We start from the raw sequence: 10568 nt of genomic DNA on the forward strand, positions 1-10568 counted from the left end.
CTTCGGGAACGTGATTTTCGGAACAAACATGATCCAGGGGACGTGGACCCTACGTCAAGCAATCAACAAGGAAGGCACGAGGTAGGGGGCGCGCCCTCCACCCTTGTGGGCCCCCTGTTGCTCCACCGACGTACTCCTTCCTCCTATATATATCTACGTACCCCAAAACTACCAGATACAGAGCCAAAACCCTAATTCCACCACCGTAACTTTCTGTATCCACGAGATCCCATCTTGGGGCCTTTTCCGGAGCTTCGCCGGAGGGGGCATCGATCACGGAGGGCTTCTATATCAACACCATAGCCCCTCCGATGAAGCGTGGGTAGTTTACTTCAGACCTACGGGTCCATAGTTATTAGCTAGATGGCTTCTTCTCTCTTTTTGGATTTCAACACAAAGTTCTCCCCCTCTCTTGTGGAGATCTATTCGATGTAATCTTCTTTTGCGGTGTGTTTGTTGAGACCGATGAATTGTGGGTTTATGATTAAGTTTATCTATGAACAATATTTGAATCTTCTCTGAATTCTTTTATGTATGATTAGTTATCTTTGCAAGTCTCTTCGAATTATCAGTTTGGTTTGGCCTACTAGATTGATCTTTCTTGCAATGGGAGAAGTGCTTAGCTTTGGGTTCAATCTTGCGGTGTCCTTTCCCAGTGACAGTAGGGGCAGCAAGGCACGTATTGTATTGTTGCCATCGAGGATAACAAGATGGGGTTTATATCATATTGCATGAGTTTATCCATCTACATCATGTCATCTTGCTTAAAGCGTTACTCCATTCTCTTGAACTTAATACTCTAGATGCATGCTGGATAGCGGTCAATGTGTGGAGTAACAGTAGTAGATGCAGGCAGGAGTCGGTCTACTAGTCTCGGACGTGATGCCTATATACATGATCATACCTAGATATTCTCATAACTATGCTCAATTCTGTCAATTGCTCAACAGTAATTTGTTCACCCACCGTAAATACTTATGCTCTTGAGAGAAGCCACTAGTGAAACCTATGGCCCCCGGGTCTATCTTCCATCATATTAATCTTCCAATACTTAGTTATTTCCTTTGCCATTTATTTTATTTTGCATCTTTTATTTCTCTTTATCATAAAAAATACCAAAAAATTATCCTATCATATCTATCAGATCTCACTCTTGTAAGTGACCTTGTAGGGATTGACAACCCCTTATCGCGTTGGTTGCAAGGATTTATTTGTTTGTGTAGGTGCGAGGGACCCGTGCGCGGCCTCCTACTGGATTGATACCTTGGTTCTCAAAAACGGTGGGAAATACTTACGCTACTTTGCTGCATCACCCTTTCCTCTTCAAGGGAAAACCAACACAGTGCTCAAGAGGTAGCACCCGCTGACATGAAGCCCTCGACATGGCAACATAGTCAATGTCTTCGCCGGCTTCCACGGCGACGTGTTTCTCCGGGATCGACAGGTCGGGGCAAACGGCGGCCACCTCGCTAACGTCCGCCAGAGAGGCCATGATAAACCACTTCTTGGTCGTACGCTCGTCGGGCTCCCCGGGATATGTGGTCGAGCTTACTGGAGCAGGAGATGTGGATCTGGCGGGGAGGGACACCGCAGGCCTCATCTAAAAACTCAGGGGAGTGGGGCGATGGTATGGGGATCACTGGGTAACCTGAACTTTATTATCTAAGCTAGGAGGAACGGAATGACCGGCAGGGGTTGGCAGCGGCGTCGGCGGCGGCCGCGAACTAGGGTTCAAGGGGGGTTGGTGTTTGAGGATAAACCACGGCTACTGAAAATTTTAGTAATGGCGGGTGGAAATGGTGGTGGACGAGGGAGGGCGACGGTTCAAATGCCTCTGCTACATCAATTTTACTATAAGATTGGTGCTGGAGGAGTGTGGGCGACGGTTGAAGTACGATAGCTAGTAAAATTTGGGTAAAGGAATTGATGCGGGGCGGGAGTGCCCAATATCACGCACGGTCCAATAACAATATGCGTGTATGATAATAAGGAAAAGTGGCGCGGAACCGCCGATTTTTGCAACACTCAAGGAGGGTAGTTTGTTTTTATATTTCTAGCTAGCTGGTCTATCGCACACGGTTCGTCCTAATTTCCAAATAAACTTACCCGCCTTTAGCTTGCCCAGGTGGTGGTTTTACAGTGCACTTGCATCGCACACGGTTAAGCCAGTACCTCCAGCCTTTGCTCGCGCTCGCGCGGTCATGGTGATTTTACAGCGCACTGGCATCGCACACGGTTGAGCCAGTACCTCCACCTTTGCTCGCGCTTGCGCAGGCATGGTGATTCACAACGCACTTGTATCGCACACGGTTAAGATATTATACCCGTGTCCATTGAGCGTCACCAGAGTCTTAGCAGCAAAAAATAACGTTAGAGAGGGTCAGAAGACAGCCACACCAGCATGTGGCCCAAATATATATGAGTGAAAAGGGAGGTCTGTGATGTTCAAAATTCCAATGCACAACTTTGACCGCACGGGCCCATGGTTGGGCGCATCGTCGAAAATCGATGAGAGGGGCCAGAAGTCAAGAACCATTTGGAAGTGGCCAAATATATGTAGGAATATTGGAGATGTTCAAAACTTGAAATACACAATGCATAACTTTGATGGCACCTTCCTCGTAAACCCGAAAGCACCCTTGGATATATATATATATATATATATATATATATATATATATATATATATATATATATATAGAGAGAGAGAGAGAGAGAGGACTCCTCTTTTATACTCCCGGGAGTATGTACTCCCGTGGACTAAATAGGTTGGCAGTTATAAGATCTAGTCGCTAATTGCTCCACCGGCCAATGCATGCATGCATGTGCATCAACAGATTGAGAGATTCAAGGATCCTGGCATATAGATAAGGTTCGTTTGGTGCAACTAAACAATAATAGTGGTTGATTTTTTGTAAGGACCGATAGATATTTAGTACTACTTTTTTCTGCACACAAGTATGAACTATCTGTTCTGGTTATACTACTACTTTAACGCAAGGAAAAAGATATATACTACTTTTTTAACACAGTAGATATATACTACTTCTTTGGGAAGACAGTATATACCACCTTTTGTATATGAGTATGTACTGCCTTTTTGGTAATGGAGCGTATACTACTTTTTTGGTAGGGGAGTATATACTTCTTTTTCAGTAAGGGAGTCTATACTGCCTTTTCTTTTACGTGAGTATATACTGGCTTTATGTGAGAGTCGAGTAGCTGCAATGAGAGAGTGGGCTGGTCGCCGAAATGAGTGATAAATTCAAAGTATGCATAAAAGAGTATATCAAAAACTAGATGAATAATGGGTGTAATACATTTTGAAATGTCATCGTATGGCAGTAAAAATACAAGGCTACCCGTAGAAAAATAAAGCACTTGTTGAAGAGGGAAATGGAGGTTCCTTTCCAAAACAGAAAAGGAGTATGTATTACTAATTATTTCAGTGTATTTTTGTGACTGGGCATATGCAACTAGAAAAGGATTATGTCTTATTTCTACAATGTTATACTATATTTTTTGATGGGGTATATGCTGCGTTACAAAGTGTATATACTCATTTTTTAGGACTATATACTGATTTATTCTGGAGGACTATATACTAATTTTTTTGGAAGCTTTATATATACACCCGAAGAAAAAGTAGTAAACCCATCAGGCATAAAAAAATACATGAAATTTTGATCATCAGTAACAATCATGACTCGATTGTGTGAGTGCAAAGCAAGCTCCTAACTATTTCTACGTGGACGTACTAGCCACTTTATTACATGTGTACAACATGAATACATTGGGTAAGTGGCTAAGTGCATCAGCGGTCGCTAGTGGCCAGGGCCTAGATGTAGATTTATGTGCTCTTAGGCCCGACACCACCGCATGTCGTCAGTGTCGTCTTTGCCCTGCACCATAGGCCATTACGCTGCAGGTATATAGAAGTTATTAGTAGTTAGCAAGATCTTGACTCCTTGGGTGCTCGATCTGACTAATAAATGCAGCCTGTAACAAAAATAGCAAAACATGAATGCATCAATTTGACTGGAACGACACCTTACCTAGTACTAGTAGACTTGGCCGATCAATCATCCTCGTCCTATTTTCTTCGCCGACGATGACATACTGGACAGGAATGGATTGAGAGATCGGCAGAAACATGAACACGGTTGTGGGAGCCGAACAGAAAAATCGGGAAACATCAATTACACGTACGCTTGCAAACTAGAGACGATGAATCAATGGACGTGCTGGTTGAAGCCTCCCACCAGGGAAGAAGCACGGGGATCATCGTCGGCCATGTTTGGCGGTCAGTCGGCGGCGGAGGAGGCGAGCCGATGCTTTTTTTTATGTTCGTGGGTGCTGGTAAGAGATGAGAACCCAGTTTCAAATGGAATCCCTGGAAGACACGCCTACGAGAGCTGAAAAAAAAGGAACCCGTTCAACTAATTTTCAAATCCAAGGGCTTTATCCGGAGTTAGTTAGCTTTTTTTTCCTTAGTAGTTAGCGGGATGAATGGTTGCAACGATGATGGGTGTAGGTGGGAGTACGTACTCTCAGGAGTACCAACCTATTTTCCTATATATATATATATATATATATATATATATATATATATATATATATATAGAGAGAGAGAGAGAGAGAGAAAATCCATCCTACCACCCGGTGGTAGTTACCCCACATATCTCATATACTACCATGTGGTACTATATATATTATTTTATTATTTTAAATATGTTCATATAATATATCTAAGATATTTCAAAGCAAATTACATGAAAAAATTGCATATGAGCCCATAGTTTTTGTTATATTTGTGAAATACGTACATATTTGTACGTAAAAAAGAGCATACTCAAAAAATAGTACATACTACCTAAAAATTTGTACATATACTACCTAATCATTGTTATATACTACATACTACACGTACATACTCTCGGTTTCGACAGATACTACATACAACATACAAAACACAAGTGGTGGTAACTACCACTGCTTGTAGGAAACATTTGTCCTATATATATCGTACCTAGTTAGGATGCTTGGCCCACCACCTCCCACTTCGCGTCAGCGGGGCGGATGCACGTAATGATCGATACTTTGGTCATACATGCATGTTGCCATGACCCATAAGACGGACCAATGAATCTATTGTTTGGTTAAATGACAGTTGTTGTTGTCGATAAATCGCTTGGGCCAATAGATTGAACCATCATAAAAATCGCATGAGAGGGGCCACAAAAGCAGCACCTCTTGCATGCGGCCCAAAATGATGTACGTTGGGAAGGGGTGATGTGTGTTTTCAATATAGAATAATGTACAATTTAGATATGGTACCTACCTCTTGATACAGACAACAACCATGAAGGCAAGGTAGTTAAGGACGAGATACACAGGGTTTGATGTAGGTCGAACCCAGCAATCCGAGCATGTGGGAGGGAATCTTGACAGCGCATGAGCTCGAGCTTTGGTTGAGCGACATGTGATAGTGACCGCCCCTAACATGAACTAGGAGGAATCCATTCATGGCCAACACATACCCCTCATTATCGATCAAAGGGATGATATATACACTCGGGGAGCCCACGGATATGCATGTTGTCACAAAAAACCGCACAAGGGAGACGTGGTCGATCAGAAGACCCCGTATACACTGCATGCGGCCAGAAAATATGCATGGGTACGGTGGTGTGTGATGTGTTTAAATCCCAAATGCACAACTTTTATGGGCCACCAACTACATTACAAACCGAACACCGTACCCGACTCCAAGCCTGGTTCAATACATACGATGTCAGTTTCCCAACTTCGAGGCAACGGTGGCGGGGGGGGACGTCCCACGCATGCGCTCAAACTTTATTTGGTCTAGCATGGGACACATCTATATATATCTATACATCTATACACCTATATAGTGTGCGAATAACTTTGAAAGTTGGTTGTTGGATGAAGCCAATCCGACGGTACAAAGATGGCAAATCCGAGCACTACTGCTCATTGGATATCATCTACATTCCACCAGATTCTGCCACATGTACAATTTAGAAGACTCCATGGTTGAACTTAAGCATAATGCACAAACCTCAAAACACAAGCACTTCTCCTTTCTTCTCTAGAATCTTCCATATCTTAATTGCCTAAACTTTTTTTTCTAAATGAATTGTCACTTTTTGTGTTTACCTTTACAATGCACAATTCAATGAATCTTAAAATATTTTTTTTATAAAACTAATTGATTTTGGATAAGATGAACTGTAAGAATTAAACGAACATCTACATCATGCATATATGACTCAAACCTTCAATGAGCACCGACACTAGTAGCGGGAAAATGATGGGAGAAGAGGCGGGAAATCGATGACAGTAGTGGCGAGAAACGGTAGCCTGTTTTGAAAACCTAATAGAGAAGGAAGCGTGAGCTAGCACGACGCATGCGCACAATGCTTACCCATGTACTGCATGTGCTGTAGAAAGGGCTTAGGGTTGCCGTTCAATTTGGGAGCATCCAACGGTGCACACGTACGATCCGTGGGGTTTGGGTTCTGGCCAATCAAAATGCATGACTCAGATTGCGCGCGCAGCAGGGGTGGAGAATATCATACGGAAACCAACATTTGGTGGAAACCGGTGAAAACCACGAGAAAAAAGATGTTTTGAAGTTTCAATTTTTTTTGAAAAAATGCGGGATGTTAAGAGGATGATGTTTTACAGCCACACAAAATTTCAAGTTGAAACACATTATGAGATGTGAGCTATGAAAAAGACAAAATCAGTGTTGAATAGTACCGAATAGTAATGTCACTATTCAGGGCTAAATTTGTCTTTTTCATAGCTCACATCTCATAATGTTTTTCAACTTGAAATTTTGTGTCACAATAAAACATCACCTTCTTAATATCCCACATTTTTTAAATTTTTATGAAACTTTAAAATATGGTTTCCACAAAGTTTTCATTGAATATCGGCTTTCGTGAGTGAACCGTGTGCTATTTGAAAACATTTCGTGAGAAGAATCTCGGTTTTTAAATCCCCGTAAATCCAAAACTAAGCCGAAAATGGTGAAACCTGGCATGGTGTCATCACATGGCACTTATATGTCGAGGAATTTTTTTGGTCCATTGTGGTGCAAGCTTTATTACAAGCCTCTTACAAACCGGAGCTTCTCTCAAAGAAGCCTCGTAGTTCCGATAGGGAAATGTGTCCCCCTTGTGGGCGATGACACACAAGTGTAGGGGATCTATTGTAGCCTTTTCGATAAGTAAGAGTGTCGAACCCAACGAGGATCAGAAGGAAATGATATGCGGTTTTCAGCAAGGTATTTTCTGCAAGCACTGAAATTATCGGTAACAGATAGTTTGGTGATTAGGTAATTGGTAGCAGGTAACAAATAGTAAAAGTAAATAAGGTGCATCAAGATGGCCCAATCCTTTTTGTAGAAAAGGACAAGCCCAGACAAACTCTTATATGAAGGAAAGCGCTCCCGAGGACACATGGGAATTATCATCAAGCTAGTTTTCATCACGTTCATATGATTCACATTCGGTACTTTGATAATTTGATATGTGGGTGGACCGGTGCTTGGGTACTGCCCTTCCTTGGACAAGCATCTCACTTATGATTAACCCCAATTGCAAGCATCCGCAACTACAATAGAAGTATTAAGGTAAACCAAACCATAGCATGAAACATGTGGATCCAAATCAGCCCCTTACGAAGCAACGCATAAACTAGGGTTTAAGCTTCTGTAACTCTAGCAACCCATCATCTACTTATTACTTCCCAATGCCCCCCTCTAGGCCCAAACAATGGTGAAGTGTCATGTAGTCGACGTTCACATGACACCACTAGAGGAAAGAGAACATAAATCTCATCAAAATATCGAATGGATACCAAATTCACATGACTACTTATAGAAAGACTTCTCCCATGTCCTCGGGAACAAACATAACTACTCACAAATCATATTCATGTTCATAATCAAAGGGGTATTAATATGCATAATGGATCTGAACATATGATCTCCACCAAGTAAACCAACTAGCATCAACTACAAGGAGTAATCAACACTACTAGCAACCCACATGTACCAATCTGAGGTTTGGATACAAAGATTGGATACAAGAGATGAAATAAGGTTTGAGATGATGGTGCTGGTGAAGATGTTGATGGAGATTGACCCCCTCTCGATGAGAGGATCGTTGGTGATGATGATTTCCCCCTCCCGGAGGGAAGTTTCCCCGGCAGAACAGCTCCACCGGAGCCCTAGATTGGTTCCGCCAAGGTTCCGCCTCGAGGCGGCGGAGTTTCATCCTGAAAGCTTGCTTATGATTTTTTCTCCATGAAAGACTCCATATAGCCAAAGATGGGCATCAAAGGGCTGCCAGGGGGCCCACGAGGCAGGAGGCGTGCCTAGGGGGTAGGGCACGCCCCCACCCTCGTGGACGGTGGGTGGCCCCCCTCTGGTACTTCTTTTGCCCAATATTTTTTATATATTCTAAAACGTGCTCCCATGAAGTTTCAGGACTTTTGGAGATGTGCAGAATAGGTCTCTAATATTTGCTCCTTTCCAGCTCAGAATTCCAGCTGTCGGCATTCCCCCTCTTCATGTAAACCTTATAAAATAAGAGAGAATATGCATAAGTATTGTGACATAATGTCTAATAACAACCCATAATGCAATGAATATCGATATAAAAGCATGATGCAAAATGGACGTATCAGTGGGCGAAACATAATCACTGCCTCTTTTTGCCTTGTATTTTCTTCTACACGCAACGTGGAATGACAGGATATCTGTGCTGAAATTTAAACTTATTCAGGGTTCGTTTGGCTTTTTTATACACTAATTGAGTTTCCTAGGCATTTAATGTCCATAATTCAAATCTGAACTTCAAATACATGCTCCAGTTCACCAAAATGGCTAGAAAATTTATACATGTGTCCTTGGGTGCATGTTTAGGTCCCATGCCAGGAATGGGAACGAATTACAACCGTACCCGCGTCCTAGCTCGTCCTCAAACATTTGGAATCTCGGTTTTTAAATCCCCGTAAATCCTAAACTCACCAGAAAGTCATCAAAGGTGGCATGGTGTCACGTCATGGCACATATATGTCGTGGTAAAAACATTGTCCAGTTTGGGCCAAACTTTATTTGAAACCTCTTACAAAAACCGGAGCTTCTCTCAAAGAAGCCTCATGGTTCCAATAGGGAAACATGTTCCCCTTGTGGGCGAAACGTAATCACTGCCTCTTTTCGCCTTGTATTTTCTTCCACGGGCAACATGGAGCGACATGATATTCATGTTGAAATTTAAACTTATTCAGGGTTTGTTTGGCCTTTTTATATATACACTAATTGAGTTTCCTAGGCATTTAATGTCCATAATTCAAATCTGAACTACAAATGCATGCTCCAGTTCACCAAAATGGCTAGAAAAATTATACATGTGTCCTTGGGTGCATGTTTAGGTCCCATGCCAGGAATGAGAACGAATTACAACCATACCGATGTCCTGGCTCATCCTCAAACATTTCGAATCTCGGTTTTTAAGTCCCCATAAATCCAAAACTCACCAGAAAGTCATCAAAGGACACATGGTGTCACGTCATGGCACATATATGTCGTGGTAAAAACATTGCCAATTTGGGCCAAGCTTTATTACAAACCTCTTACAAATCGGAGCCTGTCGCAAGAACCCTCATGGTTTCAATAGGGAAACGTGTCCCCTTGTGGGCCAAACGATAATCACTCCCTCTTCTAGCCTCGTGTTTTCATCTACACGCGACACAAAACAACGGGAAATTCACGTTGAACTTTGAAATTATTCAGTGTTCGTTTAACCTTTTTATTCATTAATTGAGTTTTCTAGGCAATTTAATGTCTATAATTCAAATCCGAACTACAAATACATGCTCTAGTACACCAAAATGGCTAGAAAAACGTAGATGTTTCATTGGGGTGCATGTTTAGGTCCCATGGAACGAATGGGAACGAATTCAACCGTCTCGCCATCCTGGCTTGGCCACAAACATTGCGAATCTCGGCTTTTAAATCTCTGTAAATCTAAAACTCACTAGGAAATCATGAAACTTGGCATGGTGTCACTACATGGTACATATAATTGTCCAATTTGGGCGAAGCTATATTACAAGCCTCTTACAAACCGGTGCCTGTCGCAACCATCGTGGTTCCAATAGGGAAACATGCCCCTCTTGTGGGCGAAACGATAATCGCTGCCTCTTCTCGCCTTGAACTTTGTTTTCTACAGGCAACATAGAATAACAGGAGTGTCGGGCTAAAATTTGAAACTGTTTAGGGTTCGTTTGGCCATTGTGTATATATATATATTACTAATTACTAAGTTTTCTACGCATTTAATGTAGTCCATAATTCAAATTTGAACTACAAGCACTTGCTCCAGTGAGGCAAAATGGGTGGGAAATCATACATGTGTCATTGGGTGCATGTTTAGGTCTCATTTAAGGAATGAGAATGAATTACAAACTTGTTGCCGTCCTGAAACATTGAGAATCTCGGTTTTTAAATCCCAGTAGATCAAAAACTCACC

General features: G+C 42.1%; 1 long non-coding RNA gene across 1 annotated transcript; it reads right to left on the reverse strand.

Annotated features, from left to right (window-relative positions):
• Positions 1 to 3646: 3646 nt before the first annotated feature.
• Positions 3647 to 4409, reverse strand: LOC123107006 (uncharacterized). Its single transcript, XR_006451565.1, has 3 exons — positions 4210 to 4409; positions 4056 to 4119; positions 3647 to 3922 (listed from the first exon to the last, which is right to left on the reverse strand). It is a non-coding gene; the product is annotated as an uncharacterized lncRNA (long non-coding RNA).
• Between the last annotated feature and the right edge of the window lie 6159 nt (positions 4410 to 10568).

Source organism: Triticum aestivum, chromosome 5A (assembly GCF_018294505.1).
Source record: "Triticum aestivum cultivar Chinese Spring chromosome 5A, IWGSC CS RefSeq v2.1, whole genome shotgun sequence".
In the NCBI taxonomy this organism is placed as follows: domain Eukaryota; kingdom Viridiplantae; phylum Streptophyta; class Magnoliopsida; order Poales; family Poaceae; genus Triticum; species Triticum aestivum.